The 7,353-nt window shown below is 40.4% G+C and overlaps 1 pseudogene; it reads left to right on the top strand.

Annotated features, from left to right (window-relative positions):
- The first annotated feature begins 602 nt into the window (after positions 1–602).
- LOC100386969 (uncharacterized) lies at positions 603–7,071 on the top strand (annotated as a pseudogene).
- The last annotated feature ends 282 nt before the right edge of the window (positions 7,072–7,353 follow it).

Here is a 7,353-nt window from a genome sequence, read left to right as displayed (position 1 = left end):
TGTGAGTCCATTAAACCTCTTTCCTTTATCAATTACCAAGTCTTGGGTATTTCTTTATAGCAGAGTGAAAGTGGACTTAATACAGGAAACTGATACCACGAAGTGGGGTACTGCTATAAAGATACTTGAAAATGTAAAAGCGACTTTGAAACTGAGTAACAGGCAGAGGGTGGAACAGCTTGGAGTGCTCAGAAGACAGGAAGATATGGGCAAGTTTGGAACTTCTACAGACTTGTCGAATGGCTTTGACCAAAATGCTGATAATGATGTGAACAATGAAGTTCATGGATCTCAGACGGAGATGAAGAACTTCTTGGGAACTGGAGCAAAGATCAGTCTTGCTATACTTTAGCAAAGAGACTGGTGGCATTTTGCCCCTGCCCTAGAGTTCTGTGGAACTTTGAACTTCAGAGAGATTATCTGAAATTAGAATTTATGTTTGAAAAGGAAGCAGAGAATAAAAGTGAAAAATATGCATCCTGATGATGCAAGAGAAAAGAAAAATCCATTTTCTAGGAAGAAATTCAAGCTGCAGAAATTTACATTAGTAATGAGGAGCCTAATGTTAATTACCAAAACAATGAAGAAAACGTCTCTAGGGCATGTCAGAGATCTTGGCAGCAGCTCCTGCCATCACAGGCTCAGAATCCTCAGAGAAAAATAATGGTTTTGTGGGCGAGGCCCAGGGCCTAGCTTCTATGTGCAGCCTTGAGACTTAGCGCCCTGAGTCCCAGCCATGGCAAAAAGGGGACAAGCTACAATTTGAGCCATTGCTTCAGAGGGTACAAGCCCCAAGACTTGGCAGGCTTCACATGGTGTTGAGCCTGCAGCTGAACAGAAGTCAAGAATTGAGGTTTGGGAGTCAACCTCTGAGTAGCAGAACCCTGTTTTGCTTCATCAATCTGAAGGTTATGACTTTTTGACAAGAGGGATTTCTAAACAGCTAAATGACAGTTTGATCACTTTTGGTTACTTATATGTATGGTTAGGTGGTTTTTGATCCACAGTCTTCCTCATTGCCCCACATAAGTAATAACTTCCATGCTGCCTGCTGCGTTTCAGATCACAGAGGCAGCCAAGGCTCAGGAAAAATTGGGGCTTTGCTTATGGTCAGCCAGTGTTTGATTGCACAGTCTTTGACAATAGTAGCTTACTAAGACTGGTCAGAATTTGTAAGCTTTAGGAAACCACTAGAATGCCGTGGAAGAATAACAAAATCTGTTCTGTCTCTTCACTTAGCTGAAGCATTAACTGAAGTTTGTTTTTCATAGACCCACTTGGCTCAAAACCTTTCTGTATTGCCTGTAGATGTTTGACCTGCTGGGTGGTGGTAATCTGGTCGCAAATGTTCTTAAATTTGCAGTCTAGAATGGGATTAGTCAAGCCCGGGTGCCAGTGTCTTACTTTTACAAAAACAGATGGCGTAGTGTTAGATGCACCTTCTATCGGCCACTGTACAGCTTTAGGATTTGTCATCACCTCCTGGAAGGCGCAAAACCCCAGCCTTCCCCTTCTTGTAGTCCATCTCCCAGACTTGTGACTGTGGCTTTCATTCTTCAATTCATGATGAGTTCCAAACTATTTCCTCTTGTCACAGCTTTCTCCTTCTGTGCCTCTTGTTTCCTTTCTGTCTTCTGCCTCTCCTCTGCTCCCCATCCCACTTTCTCCTCTCCCTCCTTTTCTCACTTCTGTCAGTCTAGGAGCTTTGATTACTGGCTTAATATTCCAAAGTGTGAGTTCCTCTGATCTCTTGATTACTTAGTTCTAATCTCATGGTTTTTTTTGTTTTGTTTAAGAGATGGGGTCTCACTCTGTGGCCCAGGCTGGAGTGCAGTGGCATGATCTTAGCTCACTGCATCCTTGAACTCCTGGGCTCGAGTGATCCTCCCTGCTGAGCCTTCTGAGTATCTGGGACTACAGATGGGTGCCACCAAGCCCGGCTAATTTTGTCTCCTGTCATCTAAAAATTACTCTGTGATTGTGAAGCCCCTCTGAACCTTAAGGGAAATCAGATGGTGCTCAGGAATCGAACTCTTCCTAAACCGTCCTCTTTAACTGTTTCCAAAATCTCTCTCTTGGCCTTTCTTAGCCTTTTTCTGTTTCCAGTCAGTGGTCCAAGCACTTTTTGTTTGTCTCTAAGTTGAGTGCTTGGGGTTTGACAGGTAGTGACGTGTAGTTTGACACTGTTAAATTGCTAAATAAATACAGTGAAAAGTTTATGAGTGAAGAATGCTGAGAAGATTGTAATGCTTTGTACAAATAAAGAACACTCATGTTTAAAAAAAATATTTCAGAGGCCATATGGAAATGCCTAGATGTACAGGCAGAAGTCTGTTGTATGGGTGGAGCCCTCATGGAGAATTTCTGCTAGGGCAGTGTGGAAGGGAAATGTGGGGTTGGAGCCCCCATACAGTGTATCCATTGGGGCACTGCCTAGTGGAGCTGTGAGAAGAAAGCCACTATCCTCCAGACCCTAGAATGGTAGATCCACTGAAAGCTTGCACCGTGCACCTGGAAAGCCACAGGCATTCAATGCCAGCTTGTGAAGGAGTTGCCCAAGGCTGTGAGAGCCCACCACTTGGATTAGCATGCCCTGATGTGAAACATGTAGTCAAAGGAGGTAATTTTGAAGCTTTAAGATTTAATTCTTGCCCCACTGGATTTCAGACTTGTATAAGAATATAACCCCTTTCTTTTGGCCAATTTCTCCAACTTGGAATGAAAGGATTCACCCAGTGCCTGTATCCCCACTGTATCTAGGAAGTAACTAACTTGCTTTTGATTTTACAGGATCATAGGTAGAAAGGATGTGCCTATGTCAGATAAAACCTTGGACTCTGGACTTTTGAATTAATGCTGAAATGAGTTAAAACTTTAGGGGAATATTGGGAAGGCATAATAAGTTTTGAAATGTGAAAAGACATGAGATTTGGGAGGGGCCAGGGGCGGAATAATATGATTTGACTCTGTTTCCCCACCCAAAACTTATCTTGAATTGTAACCCCCAAGTGTCGAAGGAAAAAGTCGATTGGATCATGGGTGTGCCCCCATGCTGTTCTCACAATAGTGAGTAAGTTCTCATGAGATCTGATGGTTTTATAAGAGTTTGGAAGTTCCTCCCTCATTATTTTCTCTCCTGCCACCTATGAAGAAGGTCTTACCTCCCCTTCACCTTCTACATGATTGTAAGTTTTCTGAGGCCTCCCGTGCCATGTGAAACAGAAGTTAATTAAGTCTCTTTCCTTTATAAATTTCCCAGTCTCAGGTATTTCTTTACAACAGTGTGAAAACAGACTAATGCAACATTAATAGGTGACACAGGTGGTGATTCCTCAAAAACCTAGAGGCAGAAATAACATTTGTCCCAGTAATTCCATTACTGGATATATACCCAAAGAAATATAAATTATTCTATTATAAAGATACATGCACATGTATGTTCACTGCAGCACTATTTGCAATAGCAAAGTTATGGAACCAACTTAAATGCCTATCAATGATGGATAAAGAAAATGTGGTAATATACACCATGGAATATACTATGCAGCCATGAAAAGGAACAAGATCATGTCCTTTGCAGGAACATGGATGGAGTTGGAAGCCATAGTCTTCACCAAACTCACACAGGGACAGAAAACCAAATACCTCATGTTCTCACTTAAAAGTGGGAGATGAATGATGAGAATACCAGGTCACATACCAGGGAATAACAGATGCTGGGTCCTATCTGGGGACTGGAGGAAAGGAGAGCATTAGGAAGAATAGCTAATGGATGCTGGACTTAATACCTAAGTGATGGGATGATGTGTGCAGCAAACCACTATGGCACAAGTTTACCTATGTAACAAACCAGCACATCCTGCACATGTACTCCTAAACTTAAAAAATAGCTGACACAGGTGACAACTTTATAAGGATGTACTGATGAACGGTATGTATTATCTAATTTTTTTTAAATTAAGATTGGAATGTCAATAATCAGCTTTATTAAACACATTCTATTTGGACTCAATATAGTATATAAGATATTTAGATTAATCATATGCATACATGAACATTTGTTTAATCAATCTTTTTGTCTATTTTAAGATTTACTAATTTAATCAAAGGTTGAAAAGCTTGAAGGACTATAAAAAGGCTAACCTGTTGTAAAGAGAAGAAGTAATATAGTTTACTCATCTATCGTGAGGTTCATGGCTGACACCCCTATAACAAGGACAGATTAATAAGAGAAAAGTATAAAACACTTATTTCACCAAAATTGTAATATGATTAAATACATGAGAACCCTCAGAAATTAAGACCACACAACCCAGAGAAAGCTGTGTATTTTTGTGCTACATCTGATGAAAGAAGTGGACAGTTGTAGAGAAACATGATTAGACAAAAAGGGTAGGATGTGATGGTAATAAACTGGGGGATAACTTCAGCAAAGGTTTGTTTGTTCAGATTATTTTCTGTGTCTCTGGATAACATTTCTTCTCCCCAGGAATGAGACGGAACAGGTCAATATTAGGATCTTCTTGGGAGAAGGGAGAGGTTCAGTGACCTTCCCTAGGTTCTATGGCTTATTTTGGGAGAGAATTCTGGTTTCTATGACCCAGTTTGTTGGAGACAGGAGGCAGAGAGAAGTTCAGAAAAACCTTCTTGTTTCTGTAGCCATCTCCATCTCCTTCAGTTCAAGAATGCTTAGCATACCAAGGTGGCAGATTTTGGGGTATTGTGTTCTGAGCCGCAATACTGTGCATGATAACCTTGAGGTCTTAGAAGGCATATCAAATAGAGCACAGACATCAAAAATTTGTGGTTAGAAAGATGGGCAGACAGCATTGGGAAAACAGAATAAAAATTGGAAAGGAGAAATACAGTTGAAAAAATCCAATAAAAATACTATATATATATATATATATGTTCAGCACGATATAGTAATATGGACAAGTATGGCATGGATTTTTTGTTTGTTTAAATGTATGAGCTCTATATATGTCTCGCTCCCTCTGACAAAACATGTTTTTGATATTCATTTTCTGGGTCTTGAGTCTTTCCAGTACCCATAAACAGTGACAGAGGCAGATTTTTGATAAAATCTATTTGTGCCTTCGAAGATAATGTTAACATTTTCCTCTCTCAGAATCCCAGCACTGAAAAAAGGAAGTCCCAGGTTACAGCTATGCTGCTGCCTCAAGAGACACCAGTCCTTGGTAGAGCAGGAAGAGGCAGGGCTCAGAGAGAAATGCCCTGGAAAAAAACAATCAGAGTTGCTGGTTGCTGCTGTGCTGGGCTTTGTGGAGAATTAAGCTTTAGTCTCTGCTAAGGCAGAGACTGGGGGAAACTTAATTAGTGACAGCTAAAGATTGAGCTAAGCAACAGAAGAGATGGAGAAGTTACTAAAACTTCAGGGGAAAACAACTGGGACACAAGAAAAGAAATGCAATCATATTATACAACTTGGCTCAGCTGGGAGTAATATTTACATAGATATGCTAATGGAACTAAAATATTTATTTAACACAATATGATATAGCAATATCATGATGGGAGAGTTGAAGAGAGAGAGTATGTGAGCGGAACAGAGGAAGAAAGAAAAGGTATGCACCTTCAGGTTAAGAAGAGTGGGCAAGAAAACTAAATTCTTCCTTACTAGAAAATCAAAATATAGCAGTATAATTAAATTAGATGTGGAGGCAGGTACCCAGAGAAAATCTAAAAGAGTTGTTAGGGGCTAGATTCGGAAGTAAGAATGGGAGAATTTAAGGATTTTGCTTTTTTATTATTAGATTTGCAATAATATTTTATTTTAAAACTGTGTGCATGTTATAACTCTGATTTTAAAAACCCTAAATAAGAAAGGTTAATCTTTGGACTCTTTGGGTTTATTGAGTCCTGATTCTGAAAAGAACAAGATGGCCAGTAGTATTTACAATAAACTATAGCAATGTATAAATTAAATAATGAATTTACAAATAACCATTTGGTGCCACTGGATTGCTTATAAAAGTATGGTTACCAAACATCTTCCCCAATTAGTGAAAACCTACTCGATTTAAGATACAAGAAGAGGCTAATGTAGCCAACTGTCAGTGCTTGATTTATTCCACAACCTTCTCCACTCCATCCCGAACAGCCTCACGGAGCTCAGGGAGATGACGGAAATCGGGCTGAGTGGGAACCCCCTGGAGAAGGTGCCGCACCTCATCTGCAGATGGACCTCACTGCCCCTGCTCTACCTGAGAAACACTGGCCTGCCCAGGCTGCAGGGCTCCTTCAGGCTCCTGGTCAACCTGCGCTGCCTGAACCTCAGCCAGAACCATCTGGACCACTGCCCACCATAGATCTGTGCGCTGAAGAACCTGGAAGTCCTGGCACTGGATGACAATAAAATAGGGTAGTTACCTTCAGAATTGAGCTCACTTTCAAAACTGAAGATACTTGGACTAACAGGAAATGAGTTCCTTTCCTTTCCTGAGGAAGTCCTTTCTTTAGAGTCTTTAGAGAAATTATACATTTGGCAAGACCAGGGATCCAAACTTACCTATGTGCCGCAACACATTGGGAAACTGCAGAGTCTCAAAGAGCTATATATAGAGAACAATCATCTGGAGTACCTGCCCGTGTCCCTGGGGTCAATGCCTAACCTGGAAGTTCTTGATTGCCGACACAATGCGCTTACACAACTTCCAGATGCCATTTGCCAAGCACGAGCTTTGAAAATTACTGCTGGAGGACAACTTGTTCACCCATCTTCCAGAGAATTTGGATTCCCTAATTATATTAAGGATTATTAAGGGCCTGACACCGATGGACAATCCCATGGAAGAACCCCCAAAAGAAGTGTGTGCTGAAGGCAATCAGGCCATATGGAAATACCTCAAGGAAAAAAGAAAAAGGAACATAATGGCAACAAAGATTCAGGTGTGGTGGCGTGGAACAATGGTAGGGAAAGGATTTGGGAAATTCAGTGAACTAATAAAAGCACGAAAGAAAGGAAAGGCGTCTCCAAAAGATAAGAAAGAAAAGAAGGATGTAAAAGAAATACCAGAAAGGAAAATAAGAAATAATCGTATAAATTGATAAATTGGGGTAATGAACCCTGATGGATTAAGAAGGCAAAATATGTAGCAATTAGATGCCTACTACATTAAAATTATTCATAAAATTATGTTTATGTGTAAAACGATTTTTTTTTAATTTTTTAAATTTTTTTATAAAGACAGGGTTTCACCATGTTGGTCAGGCTGGTCTTGATCTCCTGACCTCAGGTGATCCTTCCGCCTTGGCCTCCAAAGTGCTTGGATTACAGGCATGAGCCACCACACTCAGCCAAATAAATGATTTTTACTTTGACTAAAATGT

Source organism: Callithrix jacchus, chromosome 17 (genome assembly GCF_049354715.1).
Source record: "Callithrix jacchus isolate 240 chromosome 17, calJac240_pri, whole genome shotgun sequence".
Lineage (NCBI taxonomy): Eukaryota > Metazoa > Chordata > Mammalia > Primates > Cebidae > Callithrix > Callithrix jacchus.
Note: the sequence above shows the minus strand (reverse complement) of the source record. Positions and strands in the feature narration are given on the sequence as shown.